Raw genomic sequence first — 26,693 nt, 5'->3', positions numbered from 1 at the left:
CCCCGGTCTATCTCTTCGGTTACGGGGGAGATTCTTACCGAAGCTGTGTACAGCCAGACGGCACCCCTAGTCCTCCAGGTGGGCGCCTTACATCAGGAGAAGATCTCCTTCTATGTCTTGCGCCATTCCTCTTCCAACCTCCTGCTGGGTCTTCCTTGGCTGCAATTCCATACCCCTAAGCTGGACTGGAGAACTGGGGAGGTTCTCAGCTGGGGCCAGGACTGTCATAACCGGTGTCTGAGATCTCCTCAACCCAAGTGCTCTACAAGGTCACCTGCTTTTGTTAAGCCTCTATCCGGGCTACCGGAGGACTACCAAGACTTTGTCGATGTTTTCTCGGCCAAGGAGGCGGACTCACTACCACCTCATCGAGCCTATGATTGCCCCATAGACCTTCTTCCAGGGGCTTCTCCTCCACGTGGTCGAGTATACCCTCTCTCTGTGCCCGAGACTGAAGCCATGTCCTCCTACATCCAGGAGAACTTACAAAAGGGCTTCATCCGTAAATCCACGTCTCCAGCTGGCGCCGGATTTTTCTTTGTTCAGAAGAAAGACGGTTCCCTCCGCCCATGCATAGACTATCGGGGCTTAAATAAGGTGCCTGTTAAGAACCGCTATCCTCTTCCGCTTATTCCTGAACTATTCGACCGTCTTCGTGGAGCTAAGATCTTCTCCAAGCTGGATCTCAGGGGAGCGTATAACTTGGTCCGTATTCGTAAAGGAGACGAATGGAAGACCGCTTTCAACACCAGAGATGGGCACTACGAATATCTGGTCATGCCATTCGGCCTATGCAATGCTCCAGCGGTCTTCCAGGAATTCGTGAACGATATCTTCCGAGACCTCCTTTATGTCTGCGTCATTGTCTATTTGGACGACATTTTGGTCTTCTCCCCGGACCAGCAGACTCATGTGGCACAAGTGCGTCAGGTCCTACGAAGACTACGGGCCAATCATCTATACGCCAAGCTACAGAAGTGTGTTTTCCATCAGCGCAGTCTTCCATTTCTTGGCTATATCGTCTCCGATCAGGGCCTACAAATGGATCCAGCCAAGCTCGCAGCTGTCCTTCAATGGCCACGCCCTGTGGGACTTAGAGCTATCCAACGTTTCCTTGGCTTCGCCAACTATTACCGGCAATTCATCCCTCACTTCTCTACCCTGGTCGCACCCATAGTGGCTCTCACTAAAAAGAAGGCGGACCCCAGACGTTGGCCTCCAGAGGCCGAACAAGCCTTCAATAGCCTCAAGTCTGCCTTTGCCTCTGCTCCTGCTCTAGTCCGCCCGGATGTCTCCAGGCCGTTTTCTCTCGAGGTCGATGCTTCTTCTGTGGGCGCAGGAGCCGTTCTCTCGCAAAGGGACACATCAGGCAAGACCAGAACCTGCGGGTTCTTTTCTAAGACTTTCTCCCCTGCCGAGAGGAACTATACCATTGGGGACCGTGAACTCCTGGCCATTAAGTTGGCACTGGAGGAGTGGCGTCATCTATTAGAGGGGGCTAAACACCCTGTTAACATCTACACGGACCACAAGAACCTCCTCTACCTCCAATCGGCTCAACGCCTCAATCCCAGGCAGGCTCGGTGGTCCCTCTTCTTCTCTCGGTTCAACTATACCATCCACTTTCGTCCAGCCGAGAAGAATCTAAAGGCCGATGCATTATCCCGAGCATCCGATGTCATGGGGCAAGAGGAATCTCCTCGTCACATAATACCTCCCGACCGCCTAGTACCAGTTGCCACTTCTGCTCTGCAGAGACTGCCTCCCGGGAAGACTTATGTGCACCCCGCACTCCGTAAACGCATCTTGAAGTGAAGGCATTCCTCTTTGGTAGCCGGGCATCCAGGAGCCCAAAAGACCGGGCAATTGATCTCCCGTCACTACTGGTGGCCCAATCTCCTCCAGGATGTCAAGGACTTTGTGGCTTCCTGTGCAGTTTGTGCCAGGAATAAGTCTCCCCGTCAAAGACCTGCCGGCCTACTATTGCCCTTGCCAGTCCCGGACCATCCCTGGCACCACATTGGGATGGATTTTATCACAGACCTACCTCCATCTGCGGGCAATACAGTCATTTGGGTGGTGACGGACCGCTTCTCCAAAATGGCTCACTTCGTGGCCCTTCCTGGTCTGCCCTCTGCTCCTCGTCTGGCTCAGTTGTTCTTCCGACACATCTTCCGCCTGCATGGACTTCCTCTTCACATTGTGTCCGACCGAGGCTCTCAATTTGTCTCTAAGTTTTGGCGTGCCCTCTGCTCGCAACTCCAAGTGAAGCTGGACTTCTCATCGGCCTATCATCCTCAGACTAACGGGCAAGTGGAGAGAGTCAATCAGATTCTGGGTAACTATCTACGCCATTTTGTTTCCAGCCGCCAAGACAACTGGTCCGATCTACTCCCATGGGCAGAATTCTCATATAACTATCTGGACTCGACTTCCACAGGCAAGTCCCCTTTCTATGTGGTCTACGGGCATCATCCTCGTCCTCCTCTGCCTCTCTCTCCATCCTCCGAAGTCCCAGCCGTGGAGGAGTTGTTATCTGACCTGCAATCGATCTGGGAACAAACTCGACAGTCATTACTCAAAGCCTCTGAACGCATGAAGGATCAGGCTGATAAGAAGAGGAGACCTGCCACAAATTTTCTCCCAGGTGACAAAGTCTGGCTCTCGGCCAAATATGTCCGACTCAAGATTCCCAGCTACAAGTTGGGGCCTTGATTCCTCGGTCCTTTCTCGGTGCTAAGACGCATCAACCCTGTCACCTACAAGCTCCGCCTACCCCCCACTATGCGGATTCCGAACTCCTTCCATGTTTCCCTCTTAAAACCAGTGGTCCTGAACCGGTTCTCAGATAAGTCTTCGTTCTCTGCTCCTCAAGCCGTCTCTGACGACGTCTACGCTGTTAAAGACATTCTGGCCATGAAGACTGTCAGAGGGAGAAGGTTCTTCCTGGTGGACTGGAAAGGATTTGGTCCTGAGGAGAGGTCCTGGGAACCTGAGGCTAACATCCTGGACCAAGATCTCATCAAGAGGTTCCTGCAGGCTGGAAAGAGGGGGAGGCCAAAGGGGGGGGGGGGTACTGTCACGGCCGCGGCGGCGTCCCGTGCTCCGGGCCGCCGCCGCGACCTCCCTCCATCCCATGCAGCTGCCGGGGTCCCTGTGCAGGGACCCGGCGCTGCTACATGTTCGGCCCCGGGGGGCGCCTTACCTGGTCCCGCTCCTGCCTCCATCTGTGCCGGCCGGCGCGCGCGTCCCCGCCTCCTAGGGCGCGCGCGCGCTGGCTGTCTCACGCTTAAAGGGCCAGTCCGCTCCTAATTGGACAGTTGCTCCAATCACTCCCTATTTATTCCAGCCCTGCCCCACCACAGGTGTTGGAGCCTCTACATGCTTCCTTAGCGTTTGGCCCAGCTCCCTGTTGTTCCTGATTCCCGTCCGCTACCTGGTTCCTAGTCCCCGTTCCTGATTAATATCCGCCACCTGGTCCCTAGTCCTTATTCCTGGTCCCTGTTCCCCTGCGTCACCACTGTTCCGGTGTACAGTCTGTCACCTGCGGTTACGTCCACTGACCTCTGCAGCATCATCTCCTGCCTACTGCTCCTGCCACGCCTCGCCTGCTGTTACCAGCAACCAAGCCAGGGGTAGCGACCTGGGGGTCGCCTGCCGCAGCAAGTCCATCCCGCCTTGCGGCGGGCTCTGGTGAAAACCAGCGGCCCCTTAGACTCCGCTCCCTGGGGAGGTTAGTGCCATCGCTGGTGACGGTCCAGTGGATCCACTACTCCAGGCGTTACAAGAATATTTAGTTATCAGCCGCTCATTGATTCTACTTTTCGTTGGTGGCATAGCTCCTTTATGCTTTTTAATCAGCTATTTAGTGTTTATTAATATAATAATAATAATAATAATAATAATAATAATAATAATAATAATAATATTAATAATAATAATACATAGATATCCTAAGAATGAATATGACACATTCAATAAAATTATTATTTTGGACACTCTTATTTATCTAAAGCAGGGCTTCTCAATTTTAGTTTAGAGGCAAAGAAACCAAATGAAAAAGCTATAAACTACTGAACATCATTGAGCTAAAAGTAGCATTTTGGCATATACTGTAGGTTAACAATCAACAAACTAAAAAGTTAATATCAATGGCACTCAATTCTTTGCAAATACTGTAATTATATGTGAATTGAATATGGAGTACCCAGGGGAAGGCTGCCGGACACAATTGCTGTGTGCTGTCTCTCTACAGAAAGCGGTGATTGCTGTGGTGGACTATAAACTAAATTTAACTGTTGTGATCAGTGCCAGGCAGCGGCTGCCAAAGCTAATTCAATCATGGGAAGCATCAAAAGAGGAATAGGTGCTAAATATGAGAACATAATTTTGCCTCTATAGGAATCATTATTCAGATGAGACATGGCATACTGTGTACAGTTTTAGGCGCCTGTATGTAAGAAGGACATGGCTAAACTGAAGCGGGTACACTATAGGTTGAGGGATTCTTGGACCTTATCAACTATGTGACTAAAGAAAACAATTTGGGAGTTTTTAGTTAATATTAATATCTATATTAATTTAAATGCATAATATTACATATGTGCTTTGTAAGTTTCTTTTCTGCACATTTTCTAGACTCTACATTCTAGTACAGAGGCAGGTACACTGCCTCTAAGGTCCTGTAGGACCAACTAGAGAAATAAAAAAAAACTGCAGTCCTATTGCATTGTTGGCATGATTTTAATAAAAAAAACCTTGACATGTGAATAATCTTTATCTCTTTAACAAGGGTTGAATGGCATAGCTACTGAATCAAGCCAATACCTGTAAGTAGATGTTGGCAGTCCTCCAGGGCAGAGACAAGCTAATAGAATAGGTGTTGAGAGTTGGGCTCTTTTTCTATCAGCATCCTATGCCTTTATAGTGCGGGCACAGAGGGCTTGTCTAAGGCAAACAATATAATTGATTAATATGATTTTCTGGTTTTAAACAAAAAAATCTGTGTTCATTTTTGAAATGTTGTTTATAGCAGAAGATCATTCCAAGAATAACATTCATTAATTGTTTTATACTAAAATCATATGTATTACTATGTTACTAAATTGAAAACTTAACACATATATGTAATGTTTCATGGTGAACAAGGTTTAATGGGCATCAATGCTCACACCTTAGGGCCCATTTAAACAGAGATTATCTGACAGATTATCTGCCAAAGATTTGAAGCCAAAGCCAGGAAGGGATTTGAAAAGAGGAGAGATCTCAGGCTTTCCTTTATGACCTGATCTCTGTTTATAGTCTGTTTCTGGCTTTGGCTTCAAATCTTTGGCAGATAATGTCAGATAATCTTTCTGTGTAAATGGACCCTTAGGCAACAAACTCTACAATTTAATGCCACCTACAAGTTAATTACTACCATGCTGTTACCGCTCAAATCTAGTATACAAAGGCCAATATAATCAATAATACCGGTAAACAAGGGACACATAATACCACCATACTATGACCACAACAATGTGACACCACCATATTGTTAAAGAACAATACTAATATATCAAAGTACCTGTAATACCACTTTACAAAGAAAAAATAGTACCACCAGACCATGACCACGTAACATAACAAAATAGGCCCATATTTATCAAAGGTTGTAAAATACAGTGGTGCAAACTGCCCACAGCAAACAACCACAGCTCCTCGTTGAAAGCTAAGCTGTAATTGGTTGCTGTGGGCAGTTTACATCGTCGGCAGTTTACATTCTATGGTTTGCCAAATTCTGCCATCCACCCAACAAATGAGCGGATTCATTCTTCAGGCGTACGGTGGAATCTGTCAAACCATAGAGTGAAGCCTATGGGAGAAGCAGAGATGCACGCGGCCGCCAGCCTCCGCGAGTGAGTGCGAGCTGCGGAATCCGTGTCGGGGGTTCAGTCGGGATTCCGTAGTGTGCACATACCCTTACTGAACAAAACATATGCCTTATGCACATTTCAATGTTACTCTATACCAGAGGTACTCAAAATTTTTTAGTGAAGGTCCACTTACCGGGGTCTATTGTCAGGTGAAGGTCCGAGCTGAGCATCGGTAGTAAACGTGTTTTGTTAACTTTTCACAAAGGTTGTTGAACTATTTACATACAGAATTGATGCCCCTGTGCGCTCTCCCCCAGTTGTATATAGCCCTCCTGTGTGCTCTCCCCCAGTAGTATATAGCCCCCCTGTGCGCTCTCCCCCAGTAGTATATAGCCCCCCTGTGCTCTCTCCCCCAGTAGTATATAACCCCCTGTGTGCTCTCCCCAGTAGTATATAGCCCTCTGTGCGCTCTCCACCTGTAGTATATAGTCCCCCTGTGCGCTCTTTCCCTGTAGTATATAGCCCCCCTGTGCTATCTCCCCCTGTAGTATATAGCCCCCCTGTGCTCTCTCCCCCTGTAGTATATAGCCCCCCTGTGCTCTCTCCTCCTGTAAGATACAGCCCCCTGTGTGCTCTCCCCCAGTAGTATATAGCCCCCTGTGCGCTCCCCCCCTGTAGTATATAGCGCCCCCCGGTGCGTTCTCCTCCTGTAGTATATAGCCCCCCTGTGTGCTCTCCCTCTGTGGTATATCGCCCACTGTGCACCTTCTCAGTAGTATATAGCCCCCCTGTGCGCTCTCCCCCTGTGGTATATTGCCCCCCCTGTGCACTCTCCGTTAGTAGTATATAGCCCCCCCTGTGCCCTCTTCCCCTGTAGTATATAGCCCTCATGTACGCTCTCCCCCTGTAGTATATAGCCCCCCTGTGCTCTCTCCCCCAGTAGTATAAAGCCCCCCCTGTGCACTCTCCCCCTGTGGTATATAGCTCACTGTGCGCTCCCTCAGTAGTATATAGCCCCCCTGTGGGCTCTTCCCCTGTAGTATATAGGCCCTTGTGCGCTCTCCCATATAACATAAAAAAAGAAAACACTTATTCTCACCTGGGTCCGGTGTTTCCTCTTCTCTTTGCTCTTGAGGCCGCACTGCAGCGATCACAAGGGGCCGCTCCCCCTAGTAAGTATTTGCCTCCTTGTAGGTAACCAGGTGCCCCTCAGAAGGTAGCTGGTACCCCCAGTTGTTACCCCCTTGTTAATATTTCTATTGTAAAATAAAAATAAAGGGAAAAATATCAGGGCAGACTATATTGTCTAAGTGGTCCTTCTCTTTTGGCAGACTTCTATGTTTCTATGATTGTTTTGCAACTTAATTAGCCTGACTTTGGACCAAACTTAGGAGAGGATTCTAAGTACCTTTAGATATTCCCTGTTTAACTCACTCCAGGATGTGGAAGCTAGGCTTAGCTATAGATGATACTTGGCTGTTTCCTAAGAGTGTTTCCAGTGTGTCAGCAGCTGGCCCAGAGGATTAGAAGGCACCAGCGCAAGGCACACGCTGCTCTTTTAAGGACCAAAGAGATAGATCTTATGGGCAGGAGCTGGAATAGCATGGGCAGAGGATGAAGGAGAAGGTAAAAAAGGAGAAGAAGTATGGTTTGATCAAATTATAAACCAACATCCTGGCGTTGGTTTTTAAAATTAGCCGAGCGGCATTAGTATCAGCCATAGGTGTGATGTGCAATAGCTCCCTTTTCTCTATGTCGCATTTTATGTTTTTCTCCATTTTCTGAGCGGCTGGCACTTCCCTTCATAAGACCCATGTGACCCAAATTAGCAGGATTTACCTGTGCTCACCTCAGTACCTCATGTTTTTCCCATTCTGTCTGCAGCAGTGGTGGTGAGTGTAATACCATATTCATACTTGTGTTGTTTGGGGGCAGCCTTCTCCGCCGGTGGTACCGGCTGGGTATTGGTGGGGCATTTTGGGTTTGGTCCTGTGACATTGGGATTGCAGGGCCATTCCATGGCCTCTCTTCCCTGCATGTGCACGCTTTGCGGAGTTGGCAGTCGCTGACCAACACGGTGTGGAGTTAGCGTAGGGACCCGTGTGAACCAGGAGACCTGCATGTGGTACACGGGGCAGTATGATTTGATCAAATTATATACCAACATCCTGGCGTTGGTTTTTACAATTAGCTGAGCGGCATTAGTATCAGCCATAGGTGGGATGTGCAGTAGCTCCCGTCTCTTCATGTCGAAAAGGAAAAGAAGGCCTGAGATGGATGGTGGTAATTGGGGATGAGTTGTGTATAGGGATTAGGGATGAGCTGTGCATTACAAAAAAGCTAGGTTCATATCAAGTTACAATCTCTCCTAAATACCTAATTAGGTTGTGGTGAGCCCCCGCGGTGCTATGGCGGAGGCACAGACGGTCACTTGCCAGATGGTAGAGTGTGACGCCACTCCTGTGGTGGTTGGCCGAAAAGTATCCAGACCCTAGGGTGCTGTGTTGTGACGCCAGTGCAGGTTGGGCACACAGGTATGGTGGCACACCTGCTTTTATTTTGAAGGGCGAGATACACCTTGTTCCCCTGTGATCAGTGACCTGCCGGGCTGCTGAGTGGTCCCTTGGGCTGTTATCACGGTGGGCCAGAGTGGTGTAGTGACCCACCCGGGCTATTATCACTGCCAGCCACAGAAAGGGGAAATGTCCCAAGGAGTATGTGTATACTGTGTTGATGCGGGACGAAGAATCACAGAGTCTCTTGTTTACTCTGAAAGTGCTTGTGTGTAGCAAATCATACTGTGCCTTGAAAGGATAATGGTAATACACTTCATAATACACTTGATAAGACAGGATCCAGATCTGTAATAGGAGAATAATGAGGAGTACAGTCATGCTGACTGGGTTGCATGCTGAGAGAGACAGAGAAGAATCAGAGGAGCAGAAAGGAGGATGTTGTGAGAGTCCCATCCCAAGTAGTTATGTGCTCTGCCGGGATGTTGGAGGATGAGGTAGAGATATAAGAATACTTGAGAGAGAATACTTGTGCCCGTGCATTGACCTTGGTCGGAATAAACCACCTGTTGCCCTACCAGTGTTGGGGGACCCATCCTAGAGGGTGACACAAGCCCCAGACCCTGTTACCTGGGATGAGCGGAATGATGAGGGTTTCCTGCTGACAACCCCCCTGCGAAATAGAGTTCATAGGCAACTTTGCTCTATCAGGATGAGTTCCTAGCTTTTTGCCTTTTGTGGATACTGTCCTGCACTGTGACTCTCCTAATCCATGGCGTGGGTTGAGATAATTTCTGACGTGTCCTCTCCTGTGAGGGGTTAAACACTGCACGGTGCTTAGTAAGATTGCTTGAAGAGAAACTGTTAGTTACATCCTAGCTCTACAGAGTCTAGTGACCAAAGACCTCATACGAAGGCTGGGGAACTGGTAGAAGGCCAGGGCCCAAAGGGACAACTGTAGGGAGCATTCTAGCTTGCGTCCTTCCCCTACAAGGTCCAACACAAAAGACCTCTACACTTCCTCTACCCACGTGATTTCCTATCTACAGCTCCCTTTAAGGTGTGCTGTGAATGGGTAAAGAGTGCATGAAGAAGAAGTAAAGTAAGAGATGATAGGACAAAAGAAGAAGATACTCCCATAGGTTCACAGATCCATGTGACACATAAATAAACAATAACCCTTTCCATACTGTGCACCAACTGAGTACACATACCTACAATAGCGACATCTAGTGGCGACACTTTATCGCTACTACATCACCACTTGCAAGATTTAGAGGCTTTTGCGAAGCGTGTAACCAATAGCAACACCCATGTTATATGCAGGGCTGGCCTTAGGGGTGTGCAACCGCACAGGGCACATAACCCCACATGGCACAGGGGGTCTAACTATTATATGTGCTGGAGCAAGTAGCCTAAAATGTTTATCTGGCAGATTCTGGAGAGATGATTCAAGGCCAGGAGAAGACTCCAAGATGGCCCAAGCCGAATGCAGAAAAAAAAGAAAAAGTGAACGACTCTGATCAGAGAAGGTGCCCCCTCTGAGTCACTGGATGTAACTGCACACTCTTATAGGGTCTGTAGTGATAGTGGTCATGGTGTCGCAGTATTATGCAGTGGTATCATCGGTAATGTCTTTCTGTTTTGTTTAGTTCCAGTATTGAGGCAATGTGTAATCACTATATGGTGGTAATATTTATCTGTGTATGTATTGGGGCATTTGATACAGTGTGTCGGCACTTTGAGGCATAATACTGTGTGGAGACTCAGGCCCTCCAGCTGTTTTAAAACTACAATACCCATTATGCCTAGACAGCCAAAGGTAAAGCTTTGGCTGTCCAGGCATGATGAGACTTGTAGTTCCACAACAGCTAGAGGGCCTGATTTTGACATCCCTGCTTTACATGGATGACTTTTCATAAGCTAAACACTGGCAATCAGGCAATAACCGTTGTTTTGGCAAAGTTTGAGAAGCTGTACTCATGGTGATCAGCATTTTGCCACAATAGCTTCAATTGTAAAGAGCCTTTTTTCATGAGACAAACCCTTTAAGGAAATAGTCTGTAAGGTTATATTGTTTCTGCAGGTGTCCTTTGGCTTCTAATGCTTCTAAGTTGTGGCTGCAACTTCTAAAAACTGCTGAATGGAAGTCTGAAACAAAGAACACCACATGTTGATCAGCTGATGCATCAGCTTATTTTCCCTCTTTGGTATGGTCTTCTTTTACAGTAAGCAGTGCCGAGAGGGATCATGACATTCCAAAGCAACCTTTTACATCCTGTGTCATGTGGTCTCATTTAAAGCTGTTGACTGACTCAGAGGAATCTGTGAAGCAAAAGAGCTTGCACCTATGCTATTGTGCTTTTTAATGCCCCTCTTCACTAAATTACGTGATAATTTACTGGATGATTGAAGTTCAGTAAACGTTTCTTTTTGTATGAAAAATTATTTAAAGAGAAAGAAGCACATTTTTGAAAGCTGTAACTTGAAATCCTGGAGAGTAATCAGAGGGAGTTAAGAAAAAGTTGAAGAAGGAAATAAGGTGGAATAAAGAGGGGCAGTTTGGCAATGAGAACCAAAGATACATTTATATTTGATTAATGACTTTTTGCATTTACTAAGTTCATGCAGTACTCATGCAGGCTGTGTTCAAACATAGTATTTTTGCTCAGTATTTTGGTTAGTATTTTTCAACCAAAACCAGGAGTGGATTGAAAACACAGAAAGTCAATGTTCACACACTGTTGAAATTTAGTGGATGGCCAGCATTTAATGGCAAATAATTACCGCTATTTAAAAGCAAGTGCGTGAACATAACCTTTCTGTTTTTTTTAATCCACTCCTGATTTTGATTGAAAAATACTGACCAAAATACTGAGCATGCTGTGTGTGAACATAGCCTTATAGTTATTAAACTTCAGCCTCACTAACCAATTTCCATATGCTTCAAAAAGTTTACTTGGAAAGTTTACTATGAACTGTCTAGGCTACGTTTTACACAGGAATGATTGTTGATATATGGAGATGCATTATTTATTGGAATGTGTCTCTTTTCACCTTAAAACAGTGAATTTTACTGTTTAGAAAGTCATTTCAAATGGGTGAATATAATGTTGTCATGCTCCCTCTGAAGTATTTTATTCACATATGCATTAAACATCAAATACTTCATGTGTTATCATACCTGAAACTTTGATATTGAAATTTCATCTCTCAGCTTCAGACATTCTTATTATCTGCATTGCTTGTCATTGCAGATTATTTTGGCAGTCACAAAGGCATCATCACATATTTTTAACATTTACCTCATATAAATACCAGAAAAATGTATCTGAAATAGACACAGATTATACATTTTTTCCATGGCATTAGCCATTTATATAGTTTGCTATACTTTGTTATCAGATATTTTAGTGGATAACATATTACAAATAACACCATATAATAGTAGTACCAAAGTCCAACAAAACTGGAGGCTTCTTATGTCTCACTAGGTACTCTTTAGGCTTAAAGTGAATCTGTCAGCTGCAATTCACATTCCAAAGTGCTGCCACTGTAAGGCTCTGTTCACACGAAGCAAAACTGCCTCCCTTTCATAATAAGTAAAAGAGGCTTTTCCAAACTCCTGAAAAATTGCAAACTAAAATTTCAGTAACTCTGGGTAGCGAGGTGAGGTTTGCCATGGCAGTTGTTGGTGTACTTTTTAAGCACTTGTCATCTGGCCTGAGTGGGGTATGCTCTCCCCGGGTCCCAAACACACTCCTGTTAAAAGTAGTGTAGGTGCAGAAGAACCACAGAGCCCAGTAGTTGAAGTTGTTTCTAGCAGGTATACTGTGTATAGCGTTTAGGCTTACTTGACAGTCTCTTGTCACTAGTGAAAAAAAAACTTGTAAGACTGAGGTGAAAGTGGGCTACCGTAAAGGGGACCTATCCAGACCCACTGGGCTTTCAGTTGTAGGGGGCTCTAACCACCTTGAATCAGTGGAGATAATCCATGGCTATGAAGATCAGCCTATTGCTGTTGGAGGGCACAGAGTGCCACAAATCCAGGAACACAAGCCCCATTTTGTGGATAAAGCTAGCAATCGGAGGAACCCCTAAAGAGATAGCACATTTGTAGCAGAGTCCCTGGCTTTACTTGCTTTTATCTAACTGCTGAGTTCTTTAGTGTCTATCTCAGTTATCAGGGATTGTTAAGGAGAAGAAGAAGATGATATCCCCCCAGAGGGAATAAGTCCTTGCTTCATGTCTACAGTAGCCTGACTGCAGGTGTTACTAGCCCACCATGACTAGTAATGGAATAGCTTTATGCTTTCTTTATATCTCTCTGACTAAACCAAAACCCACCCTACCTGCTCTACCACCACCTCTGGTAGCAATCACCTATCCTCATTTCTAGACCAAGCAATTGTACCCTCTGCTTAAAGGGCCCTATTGAAAACAGCATGATGCTTGTCCCAGGATTGTGAGTCCTTCAACAGCAGCTTACAAGTAAAAGTGATGTGTCAGGGAACTGATGACCATACATTTCAACTATGCCTGCATCCTGGAGACAAAGATACAGCCCTCACTCTGAGATCTAGGGAATGTTTTAGGGATCTCCAGACAGGCCACTCTTCTCTTTCGAGGTGTAACCACAATCATTATGTTTCCCCAAAAATGGTCACTGGTCTTGTCCCCTGTGATAGAGGACAAGTAAGAGACTGAGGGGAGTACCTCGGGATCTCCAGATCACTCCCTTCCCTGCTCCTTTGTTTTGAATACAGCTGCGGGTGCGCTTCTCTCTGGCGGCTCCATTCATTCTCTCCAGTTGCTCCACAGAATATGAATAGAGCCGTGAGTCACATGCCATACCTGCGGCTGCATTCTAAACAAAGGAACCGGGGGCCGATCTGGAGATCACTGGGAGGATCACACTCCCCGCATTCTGGAAAACCTGAAAAACCTGGAAGTGGAAAACCTCTTTAACCCCTTAAGCACCGGGCCAATTTCGTTTTTTGCATTTTCGTTTTTTCCTCCTTGTGCTTAAAATGCTATAGGACTTGCAATTTTTCACCTAGAAACCCACATGAGCACCAATTTTTTGCGCCACTAATTGTACTTCGCAATGACAGGCTGAATTGTGCACTGCAAAAACAGGAAAAAATTCAATGTGTGGTGAAATTAAAAAAAAAAGCATTTTGTTTATTTGGCAGGTATTTGTTTTTACGCCATACGCCCTGGGGTAAAACTTTAATTAGGGGAGGAGGCTTTTTATTAATAACAATACTTTATTTTTTTTTTTATACTTATACTAGAAGCCCCCATGGGGGACTTCTAGTATAAGCATTCTGATCTTTCCATGATCTATGCTGTATATAGTAATACAGCAAGGATCGATTAGATAGGCACTCGATTGCTTCTGGCTGCTGCAGCCAGAAGCAACCGAGTGCCGAGCCGGGATCAGCGCCATTACAGCGCAGACCCCGGCCGACAGCAGACACAGAGATCTCTCCTCCGGGACAACGTCCCGGGGTGGCGATCTCCACCACTAGACACCAGGGAATGGCTGCATCAGGTAATCGGATGCAGCTGTCATCTTTGACAGCTGCATCTGATTACCTTATTAGCGGGCATGGCGATCGGACCGTGCCCGCTAATAGCCGTGGTCACTGGCTATATGGGGCACCCGGGACCGCTGCGGTTCAGAGGGGGGTCGCCGCACCGCCCCGCTCTAAACACCCTTACCGACCGCAGGGCGTAAATATACGCCCGCAGTCGTTAAGGGGTTAAAGGGAATCTTTCAGCACCTGGGCCCTATTTAAGGTGCTTACAGTGTACTGTGACTGGCATTCCCTTAGTAAGCATGGTACTTTTGGGTAATTTGTCTGTGCAGGGGATTATGCTCAATTCTACTGTAATGAAGTGTCAAAGTGTTGTTTGTGCCACACTCTGGCATGCCTTTTTTTTCTCATTGTATCATTTTTAAGGCTATGTTCACACACAGTATTTTTGTCCAATATTTTGGTCAGTATTTTGCAACTAAAACCAGGAGTGGATTGAAAACACAGAAAGGCTATGATCATTTAACCCCTTAGTGACCTCCATGCTGCCTTTTCACGGCGGCCACTAATGGGCTTTATTCCTATGTGTAAGCCTTTTAACGGCAGGCGCATCAGAATAAATTACCGCCTGACGGCGGCTGCAGGACGGGTGATCAGCGGTCAGTGTGACCGCTGACACCCTCCTGTAACTGCCCGGAGTGGAGATTCTCCGCTCCGGGCAGTTTAACCCGTTAAATGCCGTTGTCAAACCATGACAGCGGCATGTAACGGGTCCCGGTGGATCCCGGACGGCGCCGTGGGTCACTTACGTGATCGCGATGTCCCGCGGCACCGGCTGGTCCTCCGATGTCTCCATGGTGATCCCGGGGTCCTAATGAAGGTCCCCGGGGTCACCATGGAGATGCCTCATGCTGACAGGGGTGGCTGTGGCTATTGACTGTCAGCATGAGGCATGATACAATACACTGCAGTACATCAGGTACCCAATAAAACGTGACATAAAAGTGATCAAAAACACAAATCCTATACATATTTGGTATCGCCATGTCCGTAACGACCCAATCTATAAAACTATATCAATAATTATATCGCACGACACACGCTGTAAAAAACAAAACAAAAAAAAACCAGTACCAGAATAGCTGTATTTTATCAATCCACTTTAGAAAATACGTCATAAAAGAGATCAAAAAGTCATATACATATAAAACTTGGAATCAATAGAAACTACAGATCTTCCCGCAAAAAATAAGCCCCAAACCAGCTCTGTCGCGCAAAAGATGAGAACACTATGGATCTTGCAATGCGGCGACAGTTTTTGTGGGTTTTTGCTAGGAAGGTTTCTATTGCGCCAAAGTGATAATAGTTAAAAAAAACTATACAAATGTGGTATCGCCGTAACCGTAGTGACCCAGAGAATACATGTATTATGTTATTAGTGACCGCCGATACGGATTTTTACGGCGATCACTAATGGGCTCTATTCTGCTGCCATCAGCTCTTTATGGAGATGGTGCAGAATAGTGCAGCGGCGCCGGTAATGCCCGCAGCCCCCTCCTCTCAGCTACCGGAGGTAGCTGAGGGGTTAGGGCAGAGTGTGGGGTCAGTCCCTGCAAGTCCCCTCACCGGTGATCGCCGTTATTATCAGTATAACGGCGGCCATCGGTAACAGACATTGCCAGCGCAGCTGAACGCTTTCATCTCTTCTTACAGTGAATCCACAGTGAGAGGAGATGAGAACATGTCCCCCCCTGTCCCCAGAATTAACCCTAATGACCTGGTCACTGACCCTCCCCTCCCACGGCGGCCATCTGATCCAAGATGGCCGCCGCCATCTCTGTGAACAGACTCTGTTCACAGTGATGGATTCCTAAAAATGATCAAAGCTTCATTCTCTTCACCACCGGAGGTGGCGGAGAGCATGGGGCAATGATCGGTGACCACCCGGTGTGGTCCCAGTACAAGTGATCAGCGGTATATACTATATACCACTGACCGCTTGTTCCAAATGGTGACGGCACTTTTTTACACCTGTCACCAAAGTCAAGTGCCCTAGATTACCTGTAACCACCCCGGATTACCTGTAACCACCCCAGATTACCTGTAACCACCCCAGATTATCTGTAACCACCCCAGATTGCCCGTCACCACCCCAGATTGCCGTAACCACCCTAGATTGCCTGTAATCTCCCCAGATTGTCCGTAATCTCCCCAGATTGCCCGTATCCACCCCAGATAGCCCATAACCATTACAGAAAGCCCATAACCATCCCAGACAGCCCATAACCATCCCAGACAGCCCGTCACCACCCCAGATTGCCCGTCACCACCCCAGATTGCCCGTCACCACCCCAGATTGCCCGTCACTACCCCAGATTGTCTGTCACTACCCCAGATTGCCTGTAATATCCCCAGATTGCCCGTAATCTCCCCAGATTGCCTGTAACCCCCCCCCCCCAGATTGCCTGTATCGCCCCCAGATAGCCCATAACCATTCCAGACAGCCCATAACCACCATAGATTGCCCGTAACCACCCCAGATTGCCACAGACTGCCTGTAACTACCCCAAATTGGCTGTAACCACCCCAGATTGCTCGCAACCACCCCAGATTGCTCGCAACAACCCCAGATTGCTCGTCACCACACCAGATTGCCCGTTGCAACCCCAGATAGTCAGTGAACACCACCAGATTGCCCATCACCACCCCAGATAGCCAGTAACCACCCCTAGATAGCCAGTAAACACCCCAAGATTGCCCATAACCACCCCATATAGCCAGTAAACACCCCAAGATTGCCCATAACCACCCCATACAGCCAGTAAACACCCCCAGATTGCCCGTAACCACCCCAGATTGCCCGTGACCAACCCAGATTGACTGTAACCACCCCAGATTAGCACAGACTGCTCGTAACCACCACAGATTGCCCATAACCCCACCAGATTGCCTGTTGCCACCTCAGATAGCCAGTAAACACCCCGAGATTGTCCATTAACACCCCAAATAACCAGTAAACACCCACATATTGCCTGTAACTAAAATGACACTCCTTCTCTTCTGAGCCCTGCTGTGTGCCCATACAGTGGTTTATGCCCACATATGGGGTACCATTGTACTCAGAAGAACCTCCGTTACAAATTTTGGGGTGCTTTTTCTCCCCTGTTCCTAGTGAAATTGAGAAATTTCAAACTAAACAAACATGTTATTGGAAAAATTAATTTTTTTTCATTTTTACGGTCTAGTTTTGAATACTTTCCTCCAATACCTGTGGGATCAAAATGCTCACCACACCCCAAGATGAATTCCTTGAGGGGTGTAATTTCCAAAATGGGGTGACTTTTGGGGGGGGGTTCTATTCTGTAGACATTACAGGGGCACTGCAAATGCACCTGGCGCTCAGAAACTTCTTCAGAAAAATCATGCACTGAAAATGCTAATTGGCGCTCCTTTCCTTCTGAGGCCCGCTGTGTGCCCATACAGTGGTTTATGCCCACATATGGGGTACTGTTCTACTCAGGAGAATCTGTGTTACATATATTGGGGTGAGTTTTCTCCCCTGTTCCTCGAGAAATTGAGAAATTTCAAACTAAACAAACATGTTATTAGAAAAATTCTATTTTTTCATTTTTACTGTCTTCTTTTGAATACTTTCCTCTAATACCTGTGGGGTCAAAATGGTCACCACACCCCAAGATGTATTCTTTGAGGGGTGTACTTTCCAAAATGGGGTGACTTTTGGGGAGGTTTTATTCTGCTAACACTACAGGGGGCTCTGCAAACGCACCTGGCGCTCAGAAACTTCTTCAGCAAAATCTGAACTGGAAATGCTAATAGGCGCTGCTTCCCTTCTGAGCCCTGCTGTGTGCCCATACAGTGGTTTACGCCAACATATGGGGTACCATTGTACTAAGGAGAACCTGCGTTACAAAATTTGGAGTGCATTTTCTCTCATGTTTATTATGAAAATTAGATACTTAAATCTTAACAAATATATTATTGGAAAATTTCTATTTTCCATTTTTTTCCGGCCTTATTGTGAATACTTTCCTCCAGCCCTTGTAGGGTTAAAATGCTCATTATACCCCTAGATTAATTCTTTAACGTGCCTAGTTTCCAAAATGGGGTCACTTATGGGGGTTTCCAGTATACAAGCCTCCTAAATCAACTTAAAAAAAGAACTGGTCCCTAAAAAAATCAGTTTTGGAAATTTCATGAAAATTTGATAATTTGCTGATACATTTCTAAGCCCCGTAACACCCTAAAAAAGTGAAATATGTTTACGAAATGAAGCCAGAATAAAGAGGACATATTGATAATGTGACTTACTAACTAATTTTTGTCATGTGCCTTTTTTTTTTAGAAGCAAAGAATTTCAAAGTTCGTAAAGTGCAAAATTTTCATATTTTTCATTATATTTTGATGTTTTTCACAAAAAATACACAAGACAGTGACCAAATTTTGCCACTAACATAAAGTACCATATGTTATAAAAAAACAGTCTCAGAATCGCTAGCATACGTTAAAGCATCACTGAGCTATAAGCGCATAAAGTGAGACAGGTCAGATTTTGAAAAATGAGCCTGGTCATTAAGGCCCAAAGAGGCTTGGTCTCTAAGGGGTTAATGGCAAATAGCCATTATTTCAAAACAATGGTCGTTGTTTTAAAATACAGGCAATTATTTGCTATTAAATGGAGGCCATCCACTTAATTTTAACAGGGATTTGAACCAAAGAATGGCCTGCTGGCAGGTCCAGTGTCGGACTGGCCCACCAGAGGACCGAAGGAAATTTGGGTGGGCGGGCAGCTTTAGAACCTGCAGAAACACTGACTGACATGTCGTTTCTAACTGGTTCTTCATTGGTGGGCCCCAGATACCTCAGTCCGACACTGGGCAGATTTATAGACAGGTGAGTTACCCCTAGACCACAGCTCCCGCATTGATTATTCATGAAGAGGAGGGAGGAGGGAGTGGTGAAGCATGCCAGAGTGTGGCAGAAACGACTCCTCTTTGACTCTTCATTACAGCAGCACCACTAACTGTCATCCGCTGGTCTTCTGAATTTTCCTATCCTGTCATGTTACGGCCCCTCTTAGAAATGCCCACTCAGTCAATCAGTGACTGAGGTGGGACGCCTCTGCAGTAACTGATTGACTTAGCAGGTAGTTCCTGTGGGGCTGTAATGACACAGGGGTCAGGGGATACAGGAGACTAGTAGGTGCATGTGAGTGGTAGTGTTGTGCCTGCAGGGGCACCAGGACGAGAAAGTCCCTCCCTCTTTTTTTAAAGTTTTTCTGGACTACCCTTTTAAGAGATTCATATGGGAGTATATGCTTTCAAAAGAGTTCATAAAGAGGAATCAATGTAAAAATGCATTTGCTTTACAAAACACCGGAGAGTACACTTAGCATTGTCAGCAACATTGTATTTTTTTATAGCCTATAAGGTATGCCCCCTGTCTAAATGTATAAGCTCTTATTCTTAATGAGGAAATGTTTTATGTGAAAAAGTCTGCCAATTAGCTCTCTGCCAGAAGAAAGATAACTGTCTCTAGTGCCACCTAAAGGTAACAGTTAGTTGGGTAGGGAGTAACATAGCTGTCAGAAAGATTTAAAACTTTTAAGTATCAATTTTATAGTAATTACATGTACACAGTTGAGTCAAATTATGACCACCAACTAATATCCAGAGTAACCTCTGTGTGCAGGACAGGGAGATACTATATGGCGGGTTGTCACAGGCATGTGCAGCCATGCTGACTGCTGGCGGGTGAAAGGGGGAAAATCCAAATCAAGGTGGTCCCACAGATGCTCAATTAGGTTCAGGTTTGAAAGTACTTGGAAGTCTCGGTCATGCTCTTGGCCATGTTGGACAATTCTAGCCTGTGACATGTTGCATTGTCTTGCTGGAAGACCCAATTTCCCCAGGCAACAGAGTCAGCATGTATGAGTATATGTGATCTGCAAGGATCATACCCAAATAGGTTGAGAGTGCCATCAATATGAATGCCAGAGAAAACCATGAAAACATTTCCTAGAGCATAGAACTGCCACCACCAACTTCTTCCAGCAATAGTTGCAGGGTGTTTGTAGTCTGATGTATCTCACCTGAGACACCAACATCCATCCATTCATTCAAGCAAAACACTTGTCTAATCAGAAAAGGCAACCCTTTTGCCAATCAGCGTTGGCCCAATTCCTATACTGCTGTGAAAATAATAGCTTTTAATAATAGCTTTTTCTGCCAATGCAACTTCAGTAATGGTGCAGAGACCATCCATGTTCTTCATAGCCCCATACGCAGTAGGGTTTGCTCAACTGCTGTTTTAGACACATTTGGTAGGGTGACTATTGAGGGGAACCAGTATGTGTTCCTCACCAGGTAAGGACTTGGAGTGAGGTCCACTGGAAGCTATTAAGTGCCATGTAGGTGGGGAGTAAGCAAGTCTTGCCTGATGGGGCTTTGTGAAATGTCCCTGGTCTAAAGGGGTTACGCAAGTTTTAAGAATCCATGGCCCAGTTTCAGGATGTCTCATCAATATCGGGGTGATGAGGGTTTGACTCCCGGCACCCCCAGTGATTAATTGCTTCACAGTTGCCTCACAATGCCACTACAAATAGTATAACATTTACAAGTATAAAAAGACTTGCAGGTGAGGTATGAGCTCAGCCTCTTTGAACAGATGACCGACAGTTCGACTCCTGACAATTTAATACTGATGTCCTCTCCTGAGGAAACAGAATATGGCGGGGGAATATGCTTAGTCTAGAAGAAAGAAGTTTGCACTGTCATCATAGTGTTTCCTCCTGGAACTCTAGTGATGTTGTGGGGGGGGGGGGGGGCTTTATACCATTCTTGTTGGATATATTACACAAGTAGAAATGAGTGAATCTGGTAAATCAAGATTCACTGTGAATCATGCTGTTAGTAGAATGAATCGTATTTCCCGATGATTTGTTAAGGAAATTCGCAAAAAAACAAAATGGCGGTCGCACATGCTATCTGGAGCATCACTGGGTGGGAGAAAGGGATTAACCTGTCCAATCAGCTGCAGGCCCCTTAGAGATCTCAGCACCTCACCCTTACCCTCTATATAAGGGGATTTCTTAAGGAGGTTTATTAACCCCTAGCTGCACCAGTCAGTTATAATACGTCCTTGTAGGAGGTGAGTTTCAGTACGAGGATGTACTATAACTGACCTGCTTCAGATGCTCACTGTTTACACAAACAGTGACCAGGAGCCACTGCCACTGGACCCCCAAAGGGGGTCACCGGCATTGGTAGATCGGTAATGGTAATTGATGAAAAAATACATAGGATTACATTGGAATCTCTTTTAACTTGTCACTCTGTTTGCAGTTATTCCTGTGAAATGCCCAAAGGATTTAAAAAAATAAATAAATCTACATATATGTCAATTTGAAAACATGAAAGGGTGAAGATTTCAAAATGGGGTAAATCATGGGGGGTTCTAGTATACAGGCCTCTAAGATATACTCCAAAACTGAACTGGTTCTTATAGAATTTCTCAGTTTGAAGTTTTCATGAAAAATGTGAAAATTGCTACTAAACTAGAGATGAGTGAACCGGGTTCGGGTTCGAGTTCGAGTCGATCCGAACCAGAATGTTCGGTTTTTGATTAGCGGGGGCTGCAGAACTTGGATAAAGCTCTAAGGTTGTCTGGAAAACATGGATACAGCCAATGACTATATCCATGATTTCCACATAGCCTTAGGGCTTTATCCAAGTTCAGCAGCCACCGCTAATGAAATGCCGAAAGTTCGGGTTCGGATGGACTCGAGCATGCTCGAGGTTCGACCATCTCTATACTAAACATTTATGGCCTCCAACATCCTAAAAAAGTAAAAGCATGTCCACCGAATGCTGTTAATATAAAGTAGACATATTATACAGAGGGAGACAAAAGAACTTCTTCCAGCACTCCAATAGAAAATATTAAAAAGCAAACTTTTATTCTATCATTATTTAAAAAGTTTTACTCCCAATGGGAGACCGTACCAACGCGTTTCACACTTTTAGTGCTTAATCATGGTATGTTCGGTAAAATGTGCAACCAGTGATTTAAAACCATATTACTCACCGCCCAGTCCCGCCTCCATGTCGGTGACGTATGATCACATGGTAAAGTGTGTCACCTGTGTGGGAGGGGGCAATGGGAGGATCCATTCCAATGGAAAAAACAACATATATATGCATCTATAAATAGAAAAAAGGGGGGGGAGTACAATATACTTATACTCATATTAAGTTTTCAAATATTGTTCTATTATTTGCGTATATTGCTCCCAAATAAAGTATGTAATGATAAATCATGGGGGAATGACATACAAAAACCTTCAGTGTGTGTAATGATATAACAGATCGTTTTTATAGTTCAGGCCATGTGGGAACCTAGTGTTCAATCTAAATATATTTTCTGCTTCTATGTGCAATAGTCTGTCTCTCCAATTTCCCCCACGTATGGGTTTTTCCACCTTCTTTATGCCATAAAAGCGAAAATTTGTTACGTCCCCTCCATGGACATCAGAAAAATGTTTAGCTGCTCCGGAAGATTTAGAAAAACCTCTCTTTTGTGCTTCTGTTAGGTGTTCTCTTATACGTGTTTTTAATTTGCGGCTCGTGCAGCCCACATACAAGAGTTGGCATGCTGTGCACTCAATGATGTAGACCACATATTCACTGTTACAGTTTATAAAGTTTTTTATGTTGTGTTTCTCAGTTCCATCACTCTTATTGTATTCTTTAGTCTTTTTCGCAAATGCACAGACTCCACACCTATTTTGGCCACACTTGAAGAAACCTTTTGGACTATTGTCCGTTGTCGCTGTATCAGTGATTTTTAACATGCTGGGTGATAGCATGTCTTTTAAAGAGCGTCCCCGTCTTGGTACACATCTATAACCTTTATCTATAATATGTGATAGGGTTGCGTCTTGTCTTAGAATTGGTAGGTTTTTCTTTATTAGGTTTACAATGGAGTAATATTCCGGTGAATATTGGGTTGAGAAGGTTATGATTGACTGTTGTGCGTCCTTGTCATCCCTTTTATTTGTGTTTTTGTTTTTGTTTTTACTTTTTAAGAGATCCGTCCGGTTTTTATTCTTAGTGATGTGGTATGCTCTTTTTAAATTTTTGTTTCTATAACCCCGTTCCTTTAAGCGTGTTGCTGTTTTTTGTAGTTGTATTTCACGATCCTCGGCGTCTGAACAGGTTCTGATCACCCTTGTGTATTCTCCCACTGGGATTGCTCTGATGGTATGTGCAGGGTGTTCGCTATCAGCAGCCAATATGGTGTTACCATCAGTAGGTTTTCGGTATAAGGAGGTTTGAACCTGTGACGTTTTGTTACAACCTGTTAGATAAATGTCCAAAAAGGCCACCTGGTCCTGTTGCCAATTATGAGTGAATGAGATGTTATTATTATTACAGTTCAGGTATCTTACAAAGGCTTCCGCCTCTGCTTTAGTCCCTTTCCACACTATCAATAAATCATCTATGAACCTCCCATACCATCCGATTAGATGGCGATGGGGGTTCTCCATACTGAAAATATACCTCTCCTCCCACCAGGCCATATACAGCCCTGCCAAAGTGGGTGAGAATTTAGCTCCCATCGGGGCTCCCCTCTTTTGTAGGAAAAAATCGCCCTGAAACAAGAAGAAATTGTGCTTCAGCAAAAAATTTGTGACTTGCAAAATATATTCACGTAGTTCATAACTGTAAGGGCTGTACTTATACAAATGATGGGCAAGGGCTGTGATTGCCTGATCATGGGGGATGGACGGGTATAGGGCAATAACATCGCAACTTAACCAGCTGTTGCCCGGAGTCCATTGGAAATCTTCGAAAATATTCAATACAGCCCCACTATCCTTTAAGTACCCTGGTACTCTCTTGGCCAGGGGCTGCAGCAATTCATCTATCATTTTTAAATAATGATAGAATAAAAGTTTGCTTTTTAATATTTTCTATTGGAGTGCTGGAAGAAGTTCTTTTGTCTCCCTCTGCATTTTGGCACAACAGCGCTGAGCCGGCGTCCTGATCATCCGTGCACCCTCCTCATTCTGAAAGGCTCTAATCCTCAAGCACAAGGACAACGAGAGCAAGGTGAGCCGTCTACTGAACCATTTTTTTCTTTTTCTCGGATATATTAGACATATTATAGATATGAATTGATAAATAATTTATGTAGTATATTTTCCTTATTGTCAGAGACTTTCAAAATTTGGCCGAGTCATAAACGCCAAAACTGTCTGTGTCCCCTAAGGGTTATTAAGGAGGTGGCCAGTCGGCTGTGTATGAAGGCGAGAGCAGGATGGCAGCAGGCAGAAGCAGAGCAGGGAGAGAGTAACATAGTGATTTAGGGACTGAAAGGATAGGAAAGGAGAGGAAAGGATAGGAGGGCTAAGGGAAGGCTGTTCGTTAATAGAGGTGGCCAGTCGGCTGTGTGTGGAGGAGAAAGCAGGATTGCAGCAGGCAGTTAGCGCAGAGCAGGGAGAGACTGACAACGATTTAGGGACAGAGAGGGTAGGTGGGCTGATTGTGGGTGATGTCAGCACCTCCCCCTCATCCTCTATATAAAGGGAGCAGTAACAGAGGTGGCCAGTCGGCTGTGTTTGGAGGAGAGAGCAGGATTGCAGAAGGCAGTTAGAGAGGAAAAGGGAGAGACTTACAAAGTGATATAGGGACAGAGAGGAGAGAAATGGCAGAAATTGGATGATTGACTGGCTGACTGAATTTTTTTTATTGTGATTTTCCGATATTTGACACTTTTACAACAATATGCTTTAACAAATTTGCCCATCTGTAATAGTCCCAGTATTGTAGCTACTATAGTTTTGGCTGTTTTAATAAAATTAGTTAAGATTCGATTTGCGAATGCGAGTTTGAACGAAAATTTGAGAAGCTCGTGCAACAAATTTTCCAGCTGCTTCACTCATCTCTTAATCATAAGTTGTGAGTAGGAAGTTGCTATAGAGGAGTAATTGATACATAGAAATGTATTGTGTTTTCTATTGTTGATGCTGGGAAGAAATTTGCCTCCCTCTTGATCATTATAGCATTATAGGTTGAACATGACAGACTCATGTCTGAGTTTAACCCTAATAACTATGTAACCTTACATTTGCACATGTCTGTGATTAGAGATAGCGAAGCCAACAGAAAATTGTTTTGTGACCTTCGCAAATTTTGTGTCAAACTCGTTAAGATTTGCAAATTTCATAAAAATAGCCAGAACTGTAGTAGCTACAGTTCTGGGACTATTACAATAGGGCAAATTTATCAAAACATGTTCTTGTAAAAGTGTCAGCCAATTTCCGCCATGTACAGCAGTGGACCTTGGTGAATCAGCGGCATAATATCATTTTTTTTCCCAGGACAGGAGTGGAGTGCGACCACTGATCATGTATGGCGCACACTCAGTTCAGTAATGAAACCCAACTTGTATAATACTTGTACAGTATAATACTGAGTGTGTGCTTTACATAATCAGTGGTCGCACTTTACTCCTAAGTGTAAACTGATTATGTAAATCACACACTCAGTTCAGTAATGAAACCAAATTTGTTTAACACAGTAGTAGTGGAGTGCAATCACTGATTATGTTAGGCACATGCTCTATTCACTGATCTTAATAAATTTGGATAACTCAATATGCGTGAGTAAATAATATGAACTGTGTCTTCACTGGTCCCAGTAAATTCCTATAGGCATCCAGTTACTTGGTAAACTGGACACTTGGTTGACAGCTACAACAAACAATTACCCACAATCAGCCCTCCTATCCTATCCAATCCTCTCTGTCCCTATATCACTCTATTAGTCTCTCCTTGCTCTGCGCTAACTGCCTGCTGCAATCCTGCTCTCTCCTCCACACACAGCTGCCTGGCCACCTCCGTAAACAAACAGCCTTATACAGAGGGGGAGTTGCTGACATCACAAAGGGGCCTGCAGCTGATTGAACGGGCACTAGAGATTGTGGGTAATCCCTTTATCCTGCCTAGTGACGCTCCAGACAGCATGTTCGGATGCCATTTTGTGTAAAATGTAAAAAATATGCAGTAATAGAAAATAAACTGAAGCTCAGTGGTAAGAGCACGTATAAACATTATGTGTAATGATTTTTCAGTTTTGACTGGAGAGTTCCTTTAAAGAATGCACTACATAAGATTTACATGTGTTCTACCTACCCAGCATTATTGTTAATGTACATAACTATGTCAAATATAACATTTTTCCATGGCTCCATCTTGACTAGAAAACACCAGATTTACAAATACTTTACTTACATCTTTATTGATTTATTTCAGATAATCTGTTTTCTAATATATTTAGTGATAACCTCTCTCCCTACACAAATATTAGACAGCTATTCAAAATCGTAAAACTACAATGTTACTAAATAAAAAAAATCCATTTAATTTGAGCTTTTCTTAATTGAGGTGAAACATCTATTTCCATTTAAAAATATCCATATTCATTATAATATCTTTTGTGGCAGCTTGAAAGTCAGACGCCTTTAACTGTCTGCAGCTGCATTTGATCTCAATTATGCAGAAATATTTAAATAAACCTTTATGTGTATATTTTTTGTATTACAAGCTATATTACTGTTTAAATTCCTTATATCAAAGAAAAAACATCATCCAGATGGTATAAAGTCATAAGCACCGCCTCATAAATAGTTCTATTGAAGTATGTCACTGAACCTTTGTCTATCTCCAGGAATCAGACATGTCTTCAATAACAGCTGCTGAG

The sequence above is a fragment of the Dendropsophus ebraccatus genome, chromosome 1, assembly GCF_027789765.1.
Source record: "Dendropsophus ebraccatus isolate aDenEbr1 chromosome 1, aDenEbr1.pat, whole genome shotgun sequence".
Taxonomy (NCBI): domain Eukaryota; kingdom Metazoa; phylum Chordata; class Amphibia; order Anura; family Hylidae; genus Dendropsophus; species Dendropsophus ebraccatus.
This window is presented reverse-complemented; position numbering follows the sequence as displayed.